A 25,768-nucleotide genomic window follows, 5' to 3' on the forward strand; every position below is an offset into this window, starting at 1 on the left:
TTTTCCTCTTTCTGTTCTCTGAATGTTGGCTTTCTGCATGGCTAAGCCCTGGGTCCCCCTGTAGCTAGACTCTCATGGGATGGTCTCATCCATGGACAAGGTTTTTAACATAATCTAGAAGCTGAGACTCCCATATTGCATCTCTGGTCTTGCCGTCAACTCACATGTCCGTGGCCTGCTGGATACCCCTGTTCTGTCTCTTGGGCATTCCACACTTAGTGTTTCCTAAATCAGACTGTCCAGGGCTTTCCACATTGGTTTGCTCCCTGTCTCCCTTGGAGCCGGCACTGGTGCCGCCCTTCCACCTGGTGCCTGGCCGCCAAGCTTGATTCCCTCCTCCTCCTCCCTAAACCTTCCCCTCCTCAGACCTCACTTTTTTCATCCTCACATTGCCACCCTAGGCCAGGCCACCATCAGCTCCTGCCTGGACACTGTCACAGCCTCCTAAGTGATCGATAGCCCCCATTTTTCACGCTGCTGCCATTGAGATCTTTCTAGAATAAAAATCAAATCAAGCCAGTCCCTTGCTTAAAACCATTTCACGCTCCCTATTGCTCTTCAGGTGAAGCTAACCTCCTTAACTTGGTTTACACAGCCCTTCCCAGCCAGCCCCTCCCTGCCTCTCCCACCTCCAGTGCCACCCCCAGACCTCAAGCGATCCACCCACCTCAGCCTCTCAAAGTGCTGGGTGGTGGCTCACACCTGGTGTCGTCCTCTTCCTCCCTTCCTCTTCCCCTGCCCCTTGCCCTCCTCCTCCTCCTCCTCCTCCTCCTCCTTCTTCCTCCTCCTTCTTCTATGAGTGGTCAGTTATTCCAATGATAGATGACAGAATTGGCTTCTGCCTTTCACAAATTAAATCATAACCCATCTCCTGAAGTTTGAACACAGCCTTGCCTAATTTTGTTTCATTTATGTTATTGTTATCATTACAGTTATTTGGGGTGGCCTGAGGACACGGCTGGAGCTGGAGTGTGGCTGTGACCTCCTCTTGACATCTTTCTGCACCACTATTAATGGTATCCCAAGTGCTGGGCACAGAGGAGGAGATAGATCAATATTTGATGAATAAATGGCTGGGCGTGGTGGCTCACGCCTGTAATCCCAGAACTTTGGGAGGCCGAGGCAGGTGAATCACCTGAGGTCAGGAGTTCAAGACCAGCCTGGCCAACATAGTGAAACCCCATCTCTACTAAAAATGCAAAAATTAGGCCAGGCGGGGTGCCTCACGCCTGTAATCCCAACGCTTTAGGAGGCTGAGGTGGGCAGATCACCTGAGGTCAGGAGTTCGAGACCAGCCTGACTAACATGGAGAAATCCCATCTCCACTAAAAATACAAAATTAGCCAGATGTGGTGGCACATGCCTGTAGTCCCAGCTACTCAGGAGGCTGAGGCAGGAAAATCGCTTGAACCTGGGAGGCGGAAGTTGCAGTAAGCCGAGACTGCGCCATTGCACTCCAGCCTGGGCAACAAGAGCAAAACTCCGTCTCAAAAAAAAAAAAAAACAAAAAAAAAAAATTAGCTGGGCATGGTGGGGCATGCCTGTAGTCCCAGCTACTTGGGAGACTGAGGCAGGAGAATTGCTTGGACCCAGGAGACGGAGGTTGCAGTGAGCCAAGATCACGCCATTGCACTCCAGCCTGGGCGACGAGAGCAAAACTCAGTCTCAAAAAAAAAAAAAAAGACTTTGATGAATAAATGAATGAACGAATGAAATCACTCTCAAACCAGAGCTTCAAGTTTCATGTTATTGGCCTGGAGCGGTTAATTTTATCAGCATACACAAGACTCTCAGTCTCCAAATCGTGGAACTATAGGATGGCAGGATGGGAGAATCCCCGGACCACCCAGGGCCCAACCTCCAAATTTATCAGTTGAGCCAGCTGAGCCATTGCTCACCCACAGTTGTCCCGGAGCAGGCAGGCTGCCTGCAGGATGGAAGAACGTGGAGGAGGAAGGGTGTGCAGGGGCCAGGTCTTACCTGGATTTGTTGATTTTATTCTCAATATGATGAGAAGTCCCGGGAGACTTTAACATAATCCCTGATCTATTTTATTTTATTTATTTTATTTTATTTTTATTTTATTTTATTTAGATCATTGCAATCCCTGCAAAACCAGATTCAGGACTGGAGAGAGAAAAAAAGGTATGGGCTGGGGAGTCAACACACATTTGTGCCTCTTTAATGGCAAGGCCTAGGAGCACATGCCTGGGGTCAGCTTGCCATCATGTGGCCAAACCTAAGGACTGCACATCTCCCATCTTGCTTTCCCAGGGCTCCGTGTACTTGTGGAGACAGGATTTGGACCCAGGTCTCTCCTCCCACCAAAGTTCAGGGTCTACAGGCCTGAGTTCAAGTCCCGGTTCCTGCACTCCCAGCCATATGACCAAAGAGGATTCGGGTTCTGTATCCAACTCATGGGGACAGCAACACACTCATCTCTCACAGTGAAGACCCAGTAAGAAATGGCAGCTGTCGGCCCGGTGCAGTGGCTCACGCCTGTAATCCCAGCACTTTGGGAGGCCGAGGCGGGCGGATCACGAGGTCAGGAGATCGAGACCATCCTGGCTAACACGGTGAAACCCCGTCTCTACTAAAAATACAAAAAATTAGCCAGGCATGGTGGCAGGCACCTGTAATCCTAGCTACTTGGGAGGCTGAGGCAGGAGAATGGCAGGAACCCAGGAGGCGGAGGTTGTAGTGAGCTGAGATCGCACCAATGAACTCCAGCCTGGCGACAGAGTGAGACTCTGTCTCAAAATAAATAAATAAATAAAAGGTCAGGCGCAGTGGCTCAAGCCTGTAATTCCAGCATTTTGGGAGGCCGAGGCGGGCAGGTTGCCTGAGCTCAGGAGTTTGAGACCAGCCTGGGCAATATGGTGAAACCCCATCTCTAAAAAAAAAAAAAAAATTAGCTGAGTGTGGCGTCGTGTGCCTGAAGTCCCAGCTACTCAAGAGGCTGAGGCAGGAGAATTGCTTGAACCCGGGAGGCAGAGATTGCAGTGAGCCGAGATCGCACCACTGCACTCCAGCCTGGGTGACAGAGTGAGACTCTGTTTCAAACAAACAAACAAACAAAAAAAATAGGGGCTGGGTACAGTGGCTCACACTTGTAATCCCAGCACTTTGGGAGAGGATTGCTCAAGGCCAGGAGTTTGAGACCAGTCTGGGCATCATGGTGAGACCTCCATTTCTATTAAAAAAAAAAAAATTATAATAAATAAGTAAATGTCTAACCACCTTATCTTAGGGAGGAAGAAACTGAGGCTCAGAGAAAAGAAGGTAGAAAGCAAGATTTCTCGGGCCAGGCACAGTGGCTCACGCCTGTAATCCCAGCACTCTGGGAGGCCAAGGCAAGCAGATCACCGGTCGGGAGTTCGAGACCAGCCTGACCAACATGGAGAAGCCCTGTGTCTACTAAAAACACAAAATTAGCTGGGCATAGTGGTGCATGCCTGTAGTCCCAGCTACTTGGGAGGCTGTGGCAGGAGAATCACTTGAACCCGGGAGGCGGAGGTTGTGGTGAGCTGAGATTGTGCCATTGTACTCCAGCCTGGGCAACAAGAGCGAAACCCTGTCTCAAAAAAATAATAATAATTAAAGAAAGAAAGCAAGACTTCTCAAGGCTCTGTTCAAAATGCAGGACTTCCACTCCCCAGGTCAGCAGTGAGCCCAAGGCTCTAGCTCCAGCGGAAGGCTGGACAGTGTTAGGGCCGGAGGTGCCAGGCAGGCACCCCAGAATGAGATTCAGAAACGGCCAGTGAGGACAGAAGCCATGGTGCTTTGGAAGCCCAGCTCCTTCTTCCTGCTGATGAACAGGCATCCAGAGAGCCTGTGAGCGGGCTGTGTGCTCCAGGTCATGTCCCAGGTGTACAGAATTTCAGGAATTTAGTGGAGCTCTCGCCCAGCAATTTTTTGCTTTACAGGAGAGGAAGCTGAGATCTTGAAAGAGGTGGGGCCCGGCCCGGGGTCACTCAGCAATTTTCAGTAGCTGCTCCCTACTGGGGAACTGTGTGTCTGAGGTCGTGGCCATCTGTCCAAAGAGCTTCTTCTGACCAAAGAGCTCATTTTCATAGTGTGACCACAGAGGTATGTATTTTATAACCTTACTTCATTTCATCATCCCAGCAGCCTTGCAGGGAGGTTTATTTCCATTTTGCAAATGAGGACTCTGAGGCTCAGGGAGGTGACGTGACATGCGCAAGGCTGGGAGGGGTGGGTGAGGACTTGCCCTGTCTCCACTGGCCTCCAGACTCTGCGCTCACAGCTGGTCCCGTGTGGCATTACAAGAACCTTTGAGCTTCTCAGGAGGGTTAATAAAGGGTGTAAGAAAGGACAGATCTTTAGGAGGGCCGTCTTCAGAGTTTACTTCTCTGTGTTCTAGAGAGAACCAACGACCCTCACACATTGCTTTTTGGCAAGGGAAATGAAGGATTCAGGACAGTGGGCACTGGGCACCCACAGGGTTTATTCAAGCAGCCGAAGCTCCTGCTTCAGAACCTTGGCACGGTTAGGGCCCAAATAAGGGTCTTTTCCTTCTCTCTTTGAACACAGCCTTGCCTAATTTTGTTTCATTTATATTATTGTTATCACTGCAGTTATTTGGGGTAGCCACCCCCATCCCACAGCTGCTCCCACCCCTCCCTGCTGTAGAAATGGAGGAGGGAAGGCCCAGTGGCTCCAGTGTGAGGGGAAGAGACCTGATTGCACCTGGGCTGTGTCTTCTCCGTCCACAGTACACCCGTGGGAAGAGGAGTCGGGGCATCCCTTGCTGGAAATACCCCAGCCCTGACGGATGCTGGCAAAACCCACCATTTAATTCAGAACAAAAAGTCTGCTCCAGGAGCCCCTGAGAGCGTCAAAAAGAACAAGGTGGGTGGGTTGGGGGGAAACATCACTGAGAGGCTACCTAGGCCTGGATCCCCGGCAGATGCAGGTCCACAACCCGACGCCGACCACTGGCTGGCCCTCCCGAGTGTCTGACTGCGGGACTACCTGGCATCCACTCGAAGAGACCAGCCTGGGGCATCCCTCCCTGCGCCCCAACCCCTGTGGACACTCCCTCGGGAGCATTTCTAACTAGGCCTGGGTATGTGAAAAAAGAGGAATCCTTTCACAGAAGGCAGGCTGGACCTGGGAAAACAGTTCTCCGTGGATGGAGAAGTGAGGGGATAAAGGATGATGAACTTAGCTGTTTTCTTTCCTGTCCACATTGTTTCTAGGTTCTTTGGAACCAGGGGTCATCTTTTATCTCCCACAGTAACTCGTGTCTGCCTTAGACTTATTTCCAACCCCTCAAGATCAGTTGAAGATCTTTGTAGGATCTACACATTCATACTTTACTTACTGACACCCCACAACCTGTAAACCATAACAAAATGCACCTGCTGCACACATCTGAAAGGTTTTCTTCTTTTTGTTTTGTTTTGTTTGAGACAGAATCTTGCTCTGTTGCCCAGGCTGGAGTGCAATGGTGTGATCTCAGCTCACTGCAACCTCTGCCTCCTGGGTTCAAGTGATTTTCCCCCCTCAGCCTCCCAAGTAGCTGGGATTACAGGCATGCACCACCATGCCCAGCTAATTTTTGTATTTTTAGTAGAGACAGGGTTTCACCATGTTGGCCGGGCTGGTGTCAAACTCCTGACCTCAGGTGATCTGCCCGCCTTGGCCTCCCAAAGTGCTTGGATTACAAGCGTGAGTAGCGTGCCCAGCCAACATTTTCTTTGCTATAAAATGTTTTAAAATGTATGACTGAGTTTTGCCAGCTGAATATAGTTCAATTTGTTCTTGTGATTCAAACTTTATTATGTTTTTATGTAAAGCTATATCAAGAATCCAAAAACATTCTATACATTTGGAAGTTTAAAGACAAGCCTCTAAATAAGTCACGATCAAAGAGGAAATCACAATGTAAGTGGGAAAATACCTAGAACTGAAGGACAATGAAAACCCTACCTAGTTAAATGCATGGGAGGCAGGTAAGGTTGTACCTAAGAGAAAATATATGGCCTTAAATAAATGCACACATATAATCAGGAAGAAAGACTAAAAAATAATGAGTTAAAGGTTCAACTCAACAAATTAGAAAAGGACACCAGAGTAAATCCAAAGAAAATGAAAGAGAATGATAAAAATAATAGTAGAAATTAATTAGAATGCACTCAGAGTATCAACAAAACCAGAAGTTGGCTCTTTGAAAATGAAGACAAATAACTAAGACTAATAACTAAGACAAATAACTAAGATATTATTTATGGAAAAAAAAGAAAATGCATACATTTTATGAATGAAAACAGAAGCACTACAGACATGGTAGAGTTTAAAAAATAAAAGGACAAGCCAAGCACACTGGCACGTGCCTCTAATCCCAGCTACTTGGGAGACTGACACAGGAGGATCACTTGAGACTAGGAGTTTGAGGCTGCAGTGAGCTGTGATCATGTCACTGCACTCCAGTGTGGGTGACAGAGGGCGACCCTGTCTCTGAAAAGTAAATACACAGAGATAAGAGAACACTTTGAAGCAGCTATATATCAATGAATTTGAAAATTTAGAAGAAAACGACAATTTCCTGGGAAAACACAACCTACCAAAATCACTTTTGAGGACTGCAGTACACCTGCATTCATTATATTGAATCAGTAGTTTTACATGCAGCCAATAGACTCTACAAAACCTCTGTGATTTTGCAAGAAAGTCCTAACAAATAAAAAACAGATAATCCTTGTATTTTTCCAGAGAATAAAAAATGAGAGAAAACTCCCTGTGCTAGTCTGTTTTCACACTGCTATAAACAACCTCTCTGGCCGGGCGCGGTGGCTCACGCCTGTAATCCTAGCACTTTGGGAGGCTGAGGCAAGCGGATCACCTGAGGTCGGGAGTTTGAGACCAGCCTGACCAACATGGAGAAACCCTGTCTGTACTAAAAATACAAAATTAGCCAGACATGGTGGCCCATGCCTGTAATCCCAGCTACTCGGGAGGCTGAGGCAGGAGAATCACTTGAACCCAGGAGGCGGAGATTGCAGTGAGCCAAGATCACGCCATTGCACTCCAGCCTGGGCAACAGAGCAAAATTCCATCTCAAAAAAAAAAAAAAGAACTTCCCTGAGACTGGATAATTTATAAAGGAAAGAGATTTAACTGACTCACAGTTCCACATGGCTTGGGATGCCTCAGGAAACTTACAAACATGGCAGAAGGGGAAGCAGACACATCCTACATGGCAGAAGGCGAGAGAGAGCGTGTGTGAAGGAGGAACTGTCAAACACTTAGAAAACCATCAGATCTCCTGAGAACAGCATGGGGGAAGCCACAGCCATGATCCAATTTCCTCCTCCCCTGACACGTGGGGATTACCAGTTTCTCCCTTCACATGTGGGGATTACAATTTGAGATGAGATTTGGATGGGGACACAAAGTCAAACCATTTCACTCCCCATCTCATTTGTTTTTCTTTTGAGACTGAGTGTCACTCTGTCACCCAGGCTGTAGTGCAGTAGCGTGATCTTGGCTCACTGCAACCTCTGCCTTCTGGTGTCAAGCAATTCTCCTGCTTTAGTCTCCCAAGTAGCTGGAATTACAGGCATATGCCACCACATCTGGCTAATTTTTGTATTTTTAGTAGAGATGGGGCTTCACCATGTTGGTCAGGCTGGTCTCCAACTTCTGGGCTCATGTGACCCACCCACCTTAGCCTCCCAAAGTGCTGGGATTACAGGTGTGAGCCACCTCACCCAGCACCCATCTCATTTAGTGAGGCTAGATTCATCTTAGTACAATACCAGAGAGGAGAGAAACAAACACCATGGCCAGTATTGCTTAGGAACACAGTTCAAAAATACTACATAAAGTATCATTAAGCCAAATGGAACTAAATATGGAAAACATATATTTTGTGTGCCCTCTGTGGAAGTCAGTCCCTGGGACAGGGTGGGGCAGCAACCTGGCAGGGAGCTGGTGCTCATATTGTCAGGGTGCCTGGGAGATCCAGTGGCCCAGTAATTGAGGAGATTTGCTGCACACAGGGTGATGGAGAAAATGAGTCAATATATGGAGGATTTCAGGGATCCAAGTTTCTTACTTTCTTTTTTTTTTTAAGAGACAGAGTCTCACTCTGTTGCCCAGGCTAAAGTGTAGTGGCGCGATCTCAGCTCACTGCAAGCTCTGCCTCCTGAGTTCATGCCATTCTCCTGCCTCAGCCTCCTGAGTTGCTGGGACTACAGGCGCCCACCACCACGCCTGGCTAATTTTTTTTTTTTTTGTATTTTTAGTAAAGACGGGGTTTCACCGTGTTAGCCAGGATGGTCTTGATCTCCTGACCTTGTGATCTGCCCGCCTTGGCCTCCCAAAGTGCTGGGATTAGAGGCATGAGCCACCACATCCGGCTCAAGTTTCTTACTTTCAGAGAAAAAAAAAGTCCAATTATGGAAGGAGGAAATGCTAGAATGAATCCTGGGGAGCTTTTTGGAATGGGAAGAATTAATATGAATGTGTTTTTCCATATAAATATATAAAACAATCAATGTAAATGTGTACACACTCACACCCATACCCCAGTAGTAATGAGCACACTTAGTAGTCAGATCTTTGTTTCTAAACACCACCTTCCACTAAAAGAAACCAGACCTTTGAGAGGTCAAGGCGGGATAATCCCTTGAAGCTAGAAATTTGAGACCAGCCTGACCAACATGGTGAAACCCCGTCTCTACTAAAAATACAAAAAAATTAGCTGGTCAAGGTGGCGGGCGCCTGTAATCTCAGCTACTCAGGAGGCTGAGGCAGGAGAATTGCTTGAACCTGGGAGGTGGAGGTTGCAGTGAGCCGAGATCGCACCACTGCACTCCAGCCTGGGCAACGGAGCAAGACTCTGTCTCAAAAAAAAAAAAAAAAAAAAAAGCCACTAGGTTTTGGGTAATTTGTTTACACAATAGATAACTAATGTGCGTGGAAATACAAGTGACCAAGGAATTGCTTATTGCTTTTTGTATGATCTTCATCTCTCCCACTGCTTATTCTGCATCATTCCCCGACTTTGGCCATCTGCACCCCAGTTGCCCTCAACCAAGGTCAAGCTCCACTCTCTAAGCTGGGCTTGTACTGTCGGGGTTCCCTTGCTGACGGCTCTCTTCATGAGACTCTGATTTTCCCCAAGACAGACCTTCCCCCTCCTTTTCCTTTATATGTTGAGCAGCAGGGTCCCTAGTGTTGGGCAAAGACCCTGGCAGACCGTGGGCGGTTAGGAATTGTCAGTGGGAGGAGTTATACCCAGTCATAATTGAGGACCCAGTGATGGTTGGATTTATGATGACTGCCAGGCACCGTGCTGAGTTCTGCAAACCCTACATTCTAGACCAGGGGTTCTCAAAGTGCACTCCCCACCCGAGCAGCATCCCAAAATTCCTGGGCCTCACCCCAGACCCACTGAATCAGAAACTCTAAGGGTTGATCCTAGCAATCCATGGCTTAACAATTTCTCTGGGTGGTTCTGGTCCACATTTGCATTTGAGAGCCACCGTTTTGGAGTTTGAGAAGACAATGAATTAGGGCAAATGGGTCAATTCCCAGCAGAGAGAAGCAAGAATCTTTTCTGAGGCCCACACTGAATTCCAGCTCTTTCCTGGGCTGATGTTACCATTGTCCTTCATGGGGTGGGTCCACATTTCCAGTCGCCCACCTGGGGAGCTGGTGCAGCAGAGAATGTGCTTAAGGCTCAAATCCCAGCTTTTTTCCTGTTTTAAATCTCGTCTTTATTTACTTTTATTTCTCCAAGTGGGACTTCATGTGACTTATGGGGTAGCTATTTTGTTTGTTTGTTTGTTTGTTTGTTTTTTGAGACGGATTCTCGCTCTGTCGCCCAGGCTGGAGTGCAGTGGTGCAATCTCGGCTCACTGCAAGCTCCGCCTCCTGGGTTCATGCCATTCTCCTGCCTCAGCCTCCTGAGTAGCTGGGACTACAGGCGCCTGCACCACACCTGGCTAATTTTTTTGTATTTTTAGTAGAGACAGGGTTTCACCGTGTTAGCCAGGATGGTCTCGATCTCCTGACCTGGTGATCCGCCTGCGTTGGCCTCCCAAAGTGCTGGGATTACAGGCGTGAGCCACCGCGCCCGGCCTGAATAAGTAAATTTAAAAAAAAAGAAAAAAAAAGAGGCCGGGCGCGGTGGCTCACGCCTGTAATCCCAGCACTTTGGGAGGCATAGGCAAGTGGATCACGAGGTCAGGAATTCAAGATCGGCCTGGCCAAGATGGTGAAACCCCGTCTCTACTAAAAATACAAAAAATTAGCCGGGCGTGGTGGTGGGTACCTGTAATCCCAGCTACTAGGGAGGCTCAGGCAGAGAACTGCTTGAACCCGGGAGCTGGAGGTTGCAGTCAGCCGAGATCGCGCCACTGCACTCCAGCCTGGCGACAGAGGGAGAGACTCTGTCTCAAAAAAAAAAAAAAAGAGCCAGGTGTTGGTGGCTCATGCCTGTAATCCCAGCACTTGGGAGGCCGAGGTGGGTGGATCACCTGATGTCAGAAGTTCGAGACCAACCTGGTCAACATGGTAAAACTCTGTCTCTACTAATAATACAAAAATTAGCCGGGCATGGTAGTGCACACACCTGTAATCCCAGCTACTCGGGAGGCTGAGGCAGGAGAATCACTTGGACCCAGGAGGTGGAGGTCGCAATGAGCCGAGATCACGCCATTGCACTCCAGCCTGGGCGACAGAGAGAGACTCTGCCTCAAAAAATTAAATAAATAAATAAATATCTTATCTAGAGACAGGGCTCTGTGTGTGTGTGTGTGTGTGTGTGTGTGTGTGTGAAGGAGGAAGGGACATGGGCCAGGCACGATGGCTTACGCCTGTAATCCCAGCACTTTGGGAGGCGAAGGCAGATGGATCACCTGAGGTCAGGAGTTCAACATCAGCCTGGCCAACATGGTGAAACCCTGTCTCTACTAAAAAATTAGCTGAGTGTGGTAGCGTGTGCCTGTAATCGCAGCTACTCGGGAAGCTGGGCAGGAGAATCACTTGAACCTGGGAAGCAGAGGTTGCAGTGTGTGAGATGGGGCCATTGCACTCCAGCCTGGGTGACAGAGCAAGGCTCTGTCTGAAAAAAAAAAAAAAAAAAAAAGGAGTGGGGGCCGGGGGACAGAGAGAGGCAGGCTACTTTATAGAATTCCCTTTCTCTGTTAGGTCTTTGGAGCTCATTTTTCATTTTATTTTATTTACTTACTTATTTATTTATTTTTGAGATGGAGTCTTGCTCTTGTTGCTCAGGCTGGAGTACAATGATGCAATCTCAGCTCACTGCAACCTCCACCTCCTGGGTTCAAGTGATTCTCCTGCTCCAGCCTCTGGAGTGGCTGGGATTACAGACGTGCGCCGCCACCCCCGGCTAATTTTTTTGTATTTTTTGTAGAGATGGGGTTTCACCATGTTGGCCAGGCTGGTCTCAAACTCCTGACATCAGGTGATTCACCCACCTCAGCCTCCCAAAGTGCTGGGATTACAGGTGTGAGCCACTGTGCCCAGCCTATTTTTTATTTTATTTTATTATTATTTTTTTTTTTTTTGAGAAGGAGTTTTGTTCCTGTGGCACGATCTCAGCTCACTGCAATCTCTGCCTCCCGAGTTCAAGTGATTCTCCTGCCTCAGCCTACTGAGTAACTGGGATTACAGGCATGTGCCACCACGCCTAGCTAATTTTTTGTATTTTTAGTAGAGATGGGGTTTCATCTTGTTGGCCAGGCTGGCCTTGAACTCCTCACCTCAGGTGATCCGCCTCGGCCTCCCAAAGTGCAGGGATTACAGGTGTGAGCCACTGCGCCCGGCTGGTCTTTAGAGCTTATTTTCAAGCCCATCACAAAGTCCACCCTCCTCACCACCCCATGAACTTTCTCGTTGTTCTTGCTGCTATCTAGAGTGCCATTCCTGTCTTTCTCCTTCTCCTAGAAGTTTTATGCAATCCATAGAACAATGCAGAAGTGATGGGGGGTTGGGGGAGGATTAGGAGGAGGAGGAGGAGGAAGGGAGAATGAACTGCTTCCAGTTCTCTGGCATGTATCCTGCCCCTTGCTTCATGCTCATGAAAAACATTTTATAGCATATTTACGGCTGCTTAGATGTAGATGCAATGTATCCATGGAAATAATCCTTGCAGGATATACAATTTATTGTGTAAGTTAAGGAATAAAATGTCAGAAGGATGAATTATGTGCCCAGTGACATATAGCAATGGCATGGCTGAGATTAGCCTGGTTATCCCAATCACTCCTGCTCTTTCCCAAGAAAATGAGTGAGGAATGTGCCCCAGCTCCTCCATGCCTAACCTCCGTGCTGAGATGTGCTGAGCACCTACTATGTGCCAGGCACCGCACTGAGCTCTTTATACAATTAGATCTCATTGTTTCACCACAATATTGCAAGGCAGTTACTGTATCATCCTGATTCTATAAATGGAAACAGTGAAGCTCAGAGAGATACTTTAATAACTCAACCATTGTTACCCAGCCTGGGTGTGGCAGGGAAGCGATCTGAACCCAGGTAACCTAGCTTCGAGACTGTGGGCTTCACCACTGCTTTCTATTGGCAACCTTCAGATAGTTTCTTTCTCTTGAATATTTAGTATATTCGTTTCTATTGCTGCTTCAACAAATAAGCACAAACAACACAGATTTATTCTCTTACATTTCTAGAAGGCAGAGGTTTAAAATGGATTGGTGGGACCGGGCGCCTGTAATCCCAGCACTTTGGGAGGCTGAGGCGGGCGGATCACGAGGTCAGGAGATGGAGACCATCCTGGCCAACATGGTGAAACCCAGTCTCTACTAAAATAAAAAACTTAGCTGGGCATGGTGGCACGTGCCTGTAGTCCCAGCTACTTGGGAGGCTGAGGCAGGGGAATTGCTTGAACCTGGGAGGCGGAGGTTACAGTGAGCTGAGATCATGCCACTGCACTCCAGCCTAGCAACAGAGCAAGACTCCATCTCAAAAGAAAAAAAAAAAAAGGATTGGTGGGACTATATTCCTTCTGGGGTTTTAGAGGAGGATCCATTTCCTTGCCATTTCCAGTTTTTTTGTGTGTATTTTTAGTAGAGACGGGGTTTTACCTTGTTAGCCAGGATGGTCTGGATCTCCTGACCTCGTGATCCGCCCGCCTCAGCCTCCCAAAGTGCTGGGATTACAGGCGTGAGCCACCATGCCCGGCCCCATTTCCAGCTTTTAAAAGCCGCCTGCATTCCTTGGCTCCTGGTGGTCACCTCCATCTTTCCAGACATCACTCCAGCCTCTGCTTCCATCTTCAGCTCTCCTCCTCTGACTCAGATCCTCCTGCCTCTCCCTTCTGGAAGGCGCCCTGTGATTACATTGGGCCTGCCCAGATAATCTGGGATAATCTTTCTATCTCAAGATCCTTAATTTACTCCTATCTGTAAGATCCCTTCGCCATGTTAGGTAATATATCCATAGGTTGCAAGGATTTGGATGTGGACAGCTTTTGGGGGCTATTATTGGTTCTACCACATTTGGCTGTTTCTATTTTGTAGACTAATAACAAAAAACATTTTTGAATGCCTTCATAGACTTTAATTCCATTTGCTTAATTCCACCTGAAAAACCTGTTGATCGAGCAAAACTAGGTTATTTGGACTTCCTGCAGTAAAGGAGAACACCACGTCAACAGATTCAAATTAGGGAAATTAGGGAATGGTATTTATGGGTTTTTAGGGCCCTGGCTGGGTGATTTTAAAGCAAGTCTTGCAAGGCAGGAAACTGGTTGCGATTGGGGAGTTTCTGACATAAGAGCTTTGGAATGGGGGGCCCAGGAAGACAGGGTTTTGAACTCACATCTGATGCATAATCTTATCTTCCAGAGCAGGTATTTTTTTGGAGCAAGAAGTGAAATGACTTTTGCCTGTCTTGATATTGCTTAACTCAAGGATTATGTTGGTTTTAGCCCTTGCTAATTACAATAATAGTATTTTTTTGAGACTGAGTCTCACTCTGTCACCACGCTGGAGTGCAGTGGTGCGATCTCGGCTCACTGTAACCTCCGACTCCCTGGTTCCAGTGATTCTCCTGCCTCAGCCTCCCAAGTAGCTAGGATTACAGGCACATGCCACCATGCCCAGCTAATTTTTTGTATTTTTAGTAGAGATGGAGTTTCACCATGTTGGACAGGATGGTCTCGATCTCCTGACCTTGTGATGCACCTGCTTTGGCCTACCAAAATGCTGGGATTACAAGCGTGAGCCACCGTGCCAGGCCATAATTTCCATTTTTTAGAGCACCTCCTACAGGCCAGGCAATTTTGAATACATTTTGACAATTACAACAACCCTACAAGGCAGGTATTTCAACTTAATCTCAGTATGGCGCAGTAACTCCCCTCTTGGATTTTGGAGTCAAAAAGTCTCGGATAAAAATCCGGGCTCCTCCACCTACTTGCCAAGTGAATAGGCAGGTAAGTTCTCTGGGTGAGTCTCCATGTCTTCATCTGTAAAATCAGGATAATGCTTCCCACTTTGAGTGTGTAGGAGTGTGCACACTGTGTGCCCACATGAGTAAGGGGACCATGCTTCCCTGTCATTGTTTTTGTTTTGTTTTGTTTTAAGACAGAGTCTTGCTCTATCGCCAGACTGGAGTGCAGTGGCGCAATCTCAGCTCACTGCAACCTCTGCCTCTCAGGTTCAAGCGATTCTCCTGCCTTAGCCTGTCTAGTGGCTGGGATTACAGGTGTATGCCACCATGCCCAGTTAATTTTTTATTTTTATTTTTTTTGAGACAGAGTTTCGCGCTGTTGCCAGGTTGGAGTGCAGTGGTGCGAACTTGGCTCACTGCAGCCTCGGCCTCCCGAGTTCAAGTGATTCTCCTGCCTCAGCCTCCTGAGTAGTTGGGACTACAGGCACACGCCATCACGCCCAGCTAATTTTTGTATTTTTAGTAGAGATGGGGTTTCACCATGTTGGCCAGGATGGTCTCGATCTCTTGACCTCATGATCTGCCTGCCTCAGCCTCCCAAAGTGCTGAGATTACAGGCATGAGCCACTGCACCAGGCCTTTTTTTTTTTTTTTTTGTATCTTTACTAGAGACGGGGTTTCACCATGTTGGCCAGGCTGGTCTTGAACTCCCGGGCTCAAGTGATCCACCTGCCTCAGCCTCCCAAATTGCTGGGATTACAGGTGTGAACCAGTGCACCTGGCCCCCTGTCATTGTTATCATTGTTAGTAGTGTCCTTTTTTATTTTTTATTTTTTTGAGGCAGAATCTTGCTCTGTCGCTTAGGCTGGAGTACAGTGGTGCAATCTCGGTTTACTGCAAACTCCGCCGCCCAGGGTTCAAGCAGTTCTCCTGCCTGAGCCTCCCGAGTAGCTAGGATAACAGATGCATGCCACCACACCTGGCTAATTTTTGTATTTTTAGTAGAGACGGGGTTTCAGCATCTTGGCCAGGCTGGTCTTGAACTCCTGACCTCGTGATCCAACCCCCTTGGCCTCCCAAAGTGCTGGGATTACAGGCAGGAACCACCACGTCCGACCATGTCCTTTTATTATTCCCCAAAGAGTCCTTCCTTAGACGATGAATTATATGGGCACAGTTCCAATATGGTGACACTATGCTTATTACTTTGACTCAATAGGTGAAAGGGGATGGATCAGTGAGCTTAGGTGACATGCTTAGGGCTGCACGGCTAATTGGGAAGAATTCTCCAAGCTAAAGCTGCATAGCAGACCAGGTGCTATCCTTCTGCCTGGAACAACTCAACACAATGCCAGACTTTGTAACTATATATTTGTGTGATTTGTTTCGATTTTGATGTTTTTAATTGAGACAGAATCTTGCTCTGTTGCCCAGGCTGGAGTGCAGTGATCGGTTCACTGCAGCCTCAACTTCCTAGGCTCAAGCAATCCTACTCCTCAAGCCTCCCAAGTAATTGGAACTATAGGCATGCATCACCATGCCCAGCTAATTTTTGTATTTTTTGTAGAGACAGGGTTTTACCATGTTGCTTAGGCTGGTCTCAACTCCTGGCCTCAAGCAATCCACCCACCTCAGCGTCCCAAAGTGCTGTGATCACAGGGCTAAGCCACCGTGCCCGGCCCATTTATGTTATTTTTAAATTAAACCTGTCTTCCACCAGGCTCAGTGGCTCACGCCTGCAATCTCAGCACTTTGGGAGGCTGAGGTGGTCAGGAGTTCAAGACCAGCTTGGCCAACCTGTTGAAACCCCATCTCTACTAAAAATACAAAAATTAGCTGGGCGTGGTGGCGTGCGCCTGTAGTCCCAGCTGCTCAGGAGGCTGAGGCAGGAGAATTGCTTGAACCCGGGAGGCAGAAGTTGCAGTGAGCCATCACGCCACTGCACTCCAGCCTGGTGACAGAGCGAGACTCTGTCTCAAAAAAAAAAAAAAAAATTGGTGAGGAAGAGATCATTCATCATTGTCACTGTATTTGATAAACATCCATCTCCCACAGCTGGGCAGACATAAGAGCGGGGAGAAATTCTGGCCATGCACTGGGCACTCTCAGGTATGGTTTATATGCCTGGCTAGGGCCTGGCTCCAAATGTCCCCCAGCAAAAAGGTTTTTTGTTTTTGTTTTTTTTTTTTGTAATTACCATACTTTGGGCTTGGCCCTCACAAGATTATCTCCCTTGAATTAGATAGGATTTTTTTGGACACGATGAAAAACAGTGCCTCCTCTTAACAGTTACTATATTATAATGCTATGCCTTGGTCTTTACTGCGGGGGTCTCCTAGTTCCAGGAGGATATTAACCCACACATATTTGTGTATTTAGATGAAGGTAATATATGGTCCTGGTATTAAAACTTCAATCACTATAGAAGAGTTTTTAACAAGATTTAAAATCTGTACAGACCCCATGACTCAGCAGTTTGAACTCCAGGAACCTCATCTTTAAAAACATGCAACCAGCAGGTGTGCAGAGGATACTTCTTTTATCTCTCTTTGTAAAAGCAGGAAAAACTGGAATAACCTAAGGGTCTATTGAGGAGAGAGGGGTTGCTGACTTACACATCAGGGTCTATCCATACAATGGAATGCCTCTCAGGTGTCAAAAATAAGGAGGCTGAGCTGAAGATGGTATCAAGGATTTGGCATTAGAGAACAAAGCAAACGTTAACATTATGTATGCTTGCACAGAGATAGATACTCATATAACTGCCTAGACAAGGGCCTAAAAATGCAAAGTACTTAAATCTGTTACCTCTTTGGCATTTTAAACAGATTGTATTTAGATAATATTGAGATCATTTTAGAAGACACACACTTACTGCATTAAAACAAGCAAAAGTTGAACAAAAAGGTAATAACGTTAAGCAGGTTACAATTCCATTGTAAGCAAATGGTGGTGTTAATAGTTCAAGTGCTTCCTTGGTCACTTTAAGATGGTTTTTCCAGAGCTGGGCAGCAGGAGAAATAAGTTAAAATTTCATTCCGACATCCCCCTGCCAAAAAATAGCCTGAAAATTCAGCCTCAGCTCTGGTCTGAATCCAGTGACAGGACTGACTACCAGGAGATCTCTCAGCCTCTGCGCTGCTGACTTTGGGGTCTGGGTCATTCTTGGTTCTGGGAGGCTGCCCTGTGCATTGCAGGGTATACAGAAGCCTCCTTGGCCTCTACCCATTAGATACATGTATCACCCCCTCCCAGTTCTGACGACCAAAAACGTCTCCAGACCCAGATATCCCCTGAAGTGCAAATTGCCCATCCCATCCCCACCTGTGGTTGAGAATCACTGGAGTAGGACGATCGACGTCAGGGTTTCCTGGGATCCACCTGGTTGGTGTCTCATGAACTGGGGAAATTACTAACTGCGCCCCCTTTCCTTCTGTGATAAACCACATGGTCACTCTGGCTCCGGCCCTTTTTCCCTAGAAAAATGTACCCATGCTTGTGGCATCATAATCCCCATGTCTGTCATTCTCGTCAACACTTCTCGTGGTTTTTGTCACGCGCGTCCGTGTGAAGAGACCACCAAACACGCTTTGTGTGAGCAATAAAACTTTTTAATCACCTGGGTGCAGGCGGCCTGAGTCTTGTATACGTGCAGGTCACACAGGGGATAAGATGGCTTAGCTTGGGCTCAGAGGCCTGACAGTTTTGGTCGTAGCCATCTTCGTGGATGCATGATATACCCTTTTGAAACTTTTTCCAGAACTTTTTTCTTTTTCTTTTTTTTTTTTGGAGACGGACTCTTGCTCTGTTACCCAGGCTAGAGTGCAGTGGCACAGTCTTGGCTCACTGCAACCTCTGCCTCCTGCGTTCAAACGATTCTCCTGCCTCAGCCTCCCGAGTAGCTGGGACTGCTGACACACACCACCACGCCCAGCTAATTTTTGTAGATTTTGCAGAGACAGGGTTTCACCATGTTGCCCAGGCTTGTCTGGAACTTCTGGGATCAAGCAATCCTCCCACCTTGGCCTCCCAAAGTGCTGGGATTACAGGTGAGAGCAACTGCGCCCGGCCTTCTTGTCTTAGATTTGTTTTACTCAAAGCCCTGTGGCTTGCCTTTATATGAAGTTCCAAAGAAGGACATTTTAACACTCCTGTACTTGAGTCACTACAGAAGCATGTTTGGGTGAGGAAACTCTATGAACTTGGTTTCTAAAGTAGGCCTTCCAGCCACGGGCACGCTACACAATGTGGGGCCATTTATTTTGCAAATCAGTAAGACTTCAAAATTTTAAAAATAATAGTATAAAAATGAGGATGGACTGGGCATGATGGCTCATGCCTGTAATCCCAGTACTTTGGGAGGCTGAGGTGGGTGGATCACCCGAGGTCAGGACTTCGAGACCAGCTTGGCCACCATGGTGAAACCCTGTTTCTAGTAAAAATACAAAAAGAGCTTGAACCTGGGAGGCAGAGGTTGCAGTGAGTGGAGATCGTGCCACTGCACTCCAACCTGGGCGACAGAGTGAGTCTTCGTCTCAAAAAAATAAAAAATAAAAGAAATTTTAAAAATAAAAAATAAGTTAAAATTCGGATGAATTGCTGGGGGAATGGAGAAATCAATTTCTATTTTTGGTCCTTCTGCCCTGTTTTTGTTTGTCTTCTGGGCCGTGCAGATGTCTTGTTTTTATAATTAAAAAACTAGGCGGGGTGCAGTGGCTCACACCTGGAATCCCAGCTCTTAGGGAGGCTGAGGCAGGAGGATTCCTTGAGCACAGGAATTCAAGACTAGCCTGGGCAACATAGCCAGATCCCATCTCTACAAAAAATTTTAAAAGTTAGCCAGGTATGGTAATGCACACCTATGGTCCCAGCTACTGGGGAGGCTGAGGCAGGAGGATTGCTTGAGTCTGGGAGATTGAGGCTACAGTGAGCTACGATACCAGCATGGCCCTTTAGCCTGGGTGACAAAGAGAGACCCTGTCTCAAAACAAAAAGAAAAACAAAACAAGTTATTTTATTATACGTAAGTCCAAACACATTAGCACAGGCCCTGAAGAGCAGCAGAAATTGCACCTACATCTTCTTCTCCCCATGTACATATCCAACCCCACCCCTTGTTCCCGTTTGTGCTCAGCTGGGGTCAAGGTCTCACCATCAGAGCTGGCTTCCAAAAGGGCTCCTTTCCCTACAGGTTTCCCCCACTGGACTTTACCTCCAGATGCCCAGGACATGGGACATCATGCAAAGACCTAGCACGTGGTGAGCATTTAGAAAATATTTACAGAATTATTCACAGTATTTGTTGAGCACCTACTGCTTATTCATATCAGTTATGATCTGCCGCGCACTGCTGAGCACTGGCAGAAAGAGAAGACCCTGAGCATCTTAAATTCACGGCAGTTGCCAGCTGGAGCTCCCATCTGAATTTCCTGGAGGAAGGCAGACCCTATCGCGACTTTCTTTCTTTCTTTCTTTTTTCTCCTTGAGGCTGAGTCTCGCTCTGTCTCCCAGGCTGGAGTGCAATGGCGTGATCTCAGCTCACTGCAACTGCCACCTCCCAGGTTCAAGCAGTTCTCCTGCCTCAGCCTCCAGAGTAGCTGGGACTACAGGCGTGTGCCACCACGCATGGCTAATTTTTGTATTTTTAGTAGAGACAGGGTTTCGCCATGTTGGCCAGGCTGGTCTCGAACTCCTGACCTCAGGTGATTCACCAGCCCCAGCCTCCCAAAGTGGTGGGATTACAGCCATAAGCCACTGCGCCTGGCCTCTTCATTTTTTTTTTTTTTTTTTTTTTTTGAGACCAAGTCTCAGTCTGTTGCCCAGGCTGGAGTGCAGTGGCACGATCTTGGCTCACTGCAGCCTCCACCTTCTGAGTTCAAGCGATTCTCCTGCATTGGCCTCCTGAGTAGCTGGGACTACAGACGTCTGCCACCATGCCCAGCTAATTTTTGTATTTTTAGTAGAAACGAGGTTTCGCCATGTTGGCCTGGCTGGTCTTGAACTCCTGACCTCAAGTCATCCACCTGCCTCGGCCTCCTAAAGTGCTGAGATTACAGGCATGAGCCACTGTGCCCATCCCCCACCGGGACTTTCTAATTCAGGAGTTCTAGAGTGGGACCCTGTAATTTGCATTTCTTTTTAAAGTTATTTTTTGTTCTTTTCTTCCCCGCCCACCCACCCAGCTTTTCCTGACTGGAGAAGAACCGGGGACAGAAGGCCTGATTTGCATTTCTACTATTTCCCAGGAGATGTTGACGTTGCAACAAAGAGAACCACTCAAAGAGAATCGCTCTGTGAGAACCAATGTTCTAGAGTTTAGGAAGGCCATCAATTGGGGTAAATGAGCCAATTCCCAGACGGAAAGGGGAAGGACCTTTTCTGAGGCATGATCTGAATTTCGTGGGCTGATGTTGCCCTTTGTTATTTCCACAGGGGATCTGCGTTTTCAATCGCTCACCTGGAGAGCCGCCAGATTCTGGCCAATCTCGGCTTTTTTCCCTCTCACTGTGGGTTCTTCAGAGCCCCATGGTTTAGACACAACAGTGGATTCTCTTGTGCCCCAATTACCACATGCGTCATAGGGAGAAGAGCTTGAACCCCCCAGAGGGTCAGGTCCAGGTGAGAATTGAGGGTGACACTGAGAGAATTTAGCTAGGTGGGCGCTGTGTACCCCATCATTGCCTGCTCCTGTCGCAGTTTTGCATTTGTGTGTTGTAGAGCTACGTGTCTCAACCTAGAAGGATCCCCAGGATGTATCCTTGGGTGGAAAAATTTAGGTACTAGAATCTAGGCCGGGTGCAGTAGCTCACGCCTGTAATCCCAGCACTTTGGGAGGCTGAGGTGAGTGGATCATGAGGTCAGGAGATCGCGACCATCCTGGCTAACACGGTGAAACCCCATCTGTACTAAAAATACAAAAATTAGCCGGGCACAGTGGCACGCACTCGTAGTCCTAGCTACTCGGGAGGCTGAGCCAGGAGAATCGCTTGTACCCGGGAGGCGGAGGTTGCAGTGAGCCGAGATTGCGCCATTGCACTCCAGCCTGGGCGACAGAGTGAGACTCCTCCATCTCAAAAAAAAAAAAAAAAAAAAATTAGCCGGGTGTGGTGGTGGGCGCCTGTAATCCCAGCTGCTACTCGGGAGGCTGAGGCAGGAGAATCGCTTGAACCCAGAAGGTGGAGGTTGTAGTAAGCCAGGATTGCACCACTGCTCTCCAGCCTGGATGACAGAGCAAGACTGTCTCAAAAAAATAAATAAATAAATATAAAAATTAAAAAAAATTTTAAAAAGAAATCTATATTGAGTTTTGTACCTACCTATGATTCATGGATACCTACCAGGGAAAAAGCAGAATGAAAACATGCACAGAAGGAAATATTCCAAATTGTGCTTGCCTGGGTGGTAACTTGCTATAATGTTTTACTTCTGTAATGGGAGGCAGTACACGTGTGGCTATTCTATTATTCCTCCCATGTTTTCATATCTGAAATATTTCATATTTTAAATGTTTATGTAATAAATTTTGTCAACCTCTTTCTTCAAGTCTTGGTGTTAAAATCATGTGTATTACTAAACCTTTTTTTTTTTTTTTTTAATTTAAGAGGCAGGATCTCACCCTGTCACCCAGGCTAGAGTACAGTGGTGTGATCATAGCTCAGTGCAGCTTCAACCTTTTGGACTCAAATAATTCTCCCACCTCTGCCTCCCCGGTAGCTGGGACTACACGTGTGAGCCATCATGCCTGGCTAATTATTTTTATTTCTCGTAGAGATAGGATCTCACCATGTTGCCCAGGCTAGTCTCAAACTCCTGAGCTCAAGCAATCCTCCTGCCTTGGCCACCCAAAGCGCTGCGATTACAGGCATGAGCCACTGCACCTGGCCTTAAACACTTTTTCTTCCTAATATATTTTTATACCTTTAGCTCTTTGCTGTATCTAACAGCCAGCCCTCCATATCCATGGGGTCCTCATTCATGGATTCAAGCAACTGCAGGTGGAAATTACTAGAAATAAAAAAGGATGGTTGTGTTTGTACTGAACATGGACAGTTTTTGTTATTATTCTCTAAACAATACAGTATAACAACTATTTACATAGCATTTACATTGTATTAGGTATTAAAGCTAAAGACTGCACAGCAGGTCCTCAAATAACATTTTTTTTTTTTTTTTTTTTTTTTTTTTGAGATGGAGTCTTGCTCTGTCACCCAAGCTGGAGTGCAGTGGTGTGATCTTGGCTCACTGCAACCTCCGCCTGCCGGGTTCAAGCGATTCTCCTGCCTCAGCCTCCCAAGTAGTTGGGATTACAGGTGTCCACCATCATGCCCAGCTAATTATTGTATTTTTTAGTAGAGATGGGATTTCACCATGTTGGCCAGGCTGGTCTGGAACTCCTGACCTCAGGTGATCTGCTCGCCTCAGCCTCTTAAAGTGCTGGGATTGCAGGCATGAGCCACTGTGCCTGGCCAACATTCTTTCATTTAACATTGTTTCATTATATCATTGATGAGAAAACAAATTGGTTTTGTTTATACATCCTTTCCCTTTAAGTCAAAGTTTCTAAGAATCTTAACTGTATACAGAAGGATGTATGGTTGGTTACATGCAAATACTACATCATTTTATGCAAGGGACTTGAACATCCATGGATTTTGGTGCCTGAGGAGAGTCCTGGAACCAATCCCCCATGGATACTGAGGGACAACTGTAATCTTTTTTGGAATAAGGAATTAAAAATTTCCCCAAAATGCTTCTCCTTAATGTCATTTATTGAATAACTTGTTATTTCTCCACTGATGGGAAATAATACCTTTTACCATTTACCAAACCCCCATATATATGTGGATGGAATTCTAAACACCTTATTCTATTTTATTAAGTTTTCTGATTACCCTATACCAGTACCAGATCACTTAATTAAAATTGGTATTATTATGAAGAGGACACGTGCTTCTGGTAAATGATGTTGAGACAACACCTAGAGAGTTTAATTTCCCACCTCCCCTAACCGCACTTCCCAGAGACAAAGCTCTGGGTTAGGGTTTGCAGCAGGATTAAGGAGCAAGAGCCCAGCTGGGGTGCTGGGGAGCATGCAGGGCCTTAGGAGCAGCGAAGGGGGGTTGCAATCATTTCCCCAGGGTTCTGGGTGGTCCCTGTTCATTAGCTAGAAATGATGCACCTTTGGGGCTAGCAATGCGCTGTGATTGTTAGTACTTTATTGATGAAAAAAATGAGGTCATGAGTGGCTGTCTAATCCAAAATCATACTGCTAGGGAGTAGGTGAAATTCCTCAAGTTAAAGTTGCATAGCAAGACACATGCTGTTTCTTTTATTTGGAATATCTTCCCTCCTCCATCACTCTTTCACATGTTGTAGCACATATATGTGTATATATATGGTGTGTGTATATATATATAGTATAAATATATGTATTTATTTTATATATTATATATATCACATATTTTATATATATATGTATGTGTATATATATATATTTGAGTCAGGGTCTCACTTTGTCACCTAGGCTGGAGTGCAGCGGCACAATCATGGCTCCCTGCAGCCTCAACCTCCTGGGCTCAAGTGATCCTCCCCACTCAGCCTTCTGAGTAGCCACGACTAAGGCATGCAATACCACATAGATATTTGATTGCTGTGTCCCCAGTAGACCAGAAACTCCAAAGTGTTGGGCACTAGGTCTATTTTGTTCACTGCTCTATGCCCAATGCCTGTAATTGTGAGAGTGTATGGTAGGTGCTCAATGGATGTTTGTGGATTTACAGGAAAACCCTTATCCTACTGCCTGGTGTCTAGGAAAGGGTTAAGACATACTAATTTCGGGCCTAGTGGCTCATGCCTGTAATCCCAGCACTTTGGGAGGCTGAGGTGGGTGGATCACCTGAGATCAGGAGTTTGAGACCAGCCTGGCCAACACGGCAAAACCCCGTCTCTACTAAAAATACAAAAAGTATCTGGGCGTGGTGGTGGGTGCCTGTAATCCTAGCTACTCAGGAGGCTGAGACAGGAGAATTGCATGAACCTGGGAGGCGGAGGTTGCAGTGAGCCGAGATTGCGCCATTGCACTCCAGCCTGGGTGACAAGAGTGAAGCTCAGTTTCAAAAGGGGGAAGAAAAAAAAGGCTGGGTGCAGTGGCTCACGCCTGTAATCTCAGCACTTTGGGAGGCCAAGGCAGGCGGATCACCTGAGGTCAGGAGTTTGAGACCAGCCTGGCCAACATGGTAAAACCCCACATCTACTAAAAATACAAAAATTACCCGGGCATGGTGGCACCCACCTATAATCCCAGCTACTCCAGCTGAGGCAGGAGAATTGCTTGAACCTGGGAGGTGGAGGTTGCAGTGAGCCGAGATTGCACCATTGCACTCCAGCCTGGGCGACAGAGCAAGACTCCATCTCAAAAAAAAAAAAAGAAGAAAAGACATGCGAATAATTATGTGCCAGAGGGCTTTTGATCACAGACAGGCTCAGTCTCCAAATGTCTAGTACAGAATCCTCTAAAGATGTTCGCAAGTCCAGCAACATGGTGTGCATTCCAGTAACAGAAAAGCCTCTGCTTCCATCAATTATCTGTGTAGGTGCTGTGACCCTGTGCCTGAGTAACCCAGAGTCTGTGAGTAACAGAGCAGTCCTCATTTTGGTTGCTTTTATTTAAACATTGGTACCAAGCCACCTTTCAATAAGCTAGACCCGGCCAGTGTGGTGGCTCATGCCTGTAATCCCAGAATTTTGGGAGGCTGAGGCGGGCAGATCATGAGGTCAGGAGCTCAAGACCAACCTGGCCAATATGGTGAAACTCCGTCTTTACTAAAAATACAAAAAAATTAGCCGAGCGTGAGGGCACGCGCCTGTAGTCCCAGCTACTCGGGAGGCTGAGGCAGGAGAATCACTTGAATCCGGGAGGCGGAGGTTGCAGTGAGCGAGATTGTGCCACTACGCTCCAGCCTGGGTGACAGGAGGCTCCGTGTCTAAAGATAAAAATAAAAATAAAAATGTAAATAAGCTAGACCCAGGAAGCAGAAATCATGCCCATGCCCTGGGTTGTCTTGGTTATGGTTTATGTGCCAGTGCTTTTGTTACCTGTCTCCTGGATGGGCTATTCAGGCTTACAAGACTTTCCCTTAATCACCACACCTGGGGAGTGGGAGTGTCTCATAGATTTGCTGCCACCTGATAAAATGAAAATTCTAAATTCTCCTGGAATATTTTCTTGTTTACTAGAATAACATATCCTACAAATCTCGGTCTCCTACCACAGGAGAAAATTATTGTTTTTATGTATCAACTAACTTACATTCCTTAAGGTGGACTTTTCCCCAGATGTTAAAAAATGCATGCTGGGCGT

At 46.9% G+C, this 25,768-nt stretch overlaps 1 long non-coding RNA gene across 1 annotated transcript; it reads left to right on the forward strand.

Annotated features, from left to right (window-relative positions):
* Window positions 1–2,095: 2,095 nt before the first annotated feature.
* Window positions 2,096–20,729, forward strand: LOC109024350 (uncharacterized). The gene is made up of 6 exons (XR_002003835.3): window positions 2,096–2,145; window positions 2,275–2,483; window positions 3,927–4,089; window positions 4,737–4,872; window positions 19,601–19,668; window positions 20,592–20,729. It is a non-coding gene; the product is annotated as an uncharacterized lncRNA (long non-coding RNA).
* The last annotated feature ends 5,039 nt before the right edge of the window (window positions 20,730–25,768 follow it).

The sequence above is a fragment of the Gorilla gorilla genome, chromosome 21, assembly GCF_029281585.2.
Source record: "Gorilla gorilla gorilla isolate KB3781 chromosome 21, NHGRI_mGorGor1-v2.1_pri, whole genome shotgun sequence".
In the NCBI taxonomy this organism is placed as follows: Eukaryota; Metazoa; Chordata; class Mammalia; order Primates; family Hominidae; genus Gorilla; species Gorilla gorilla.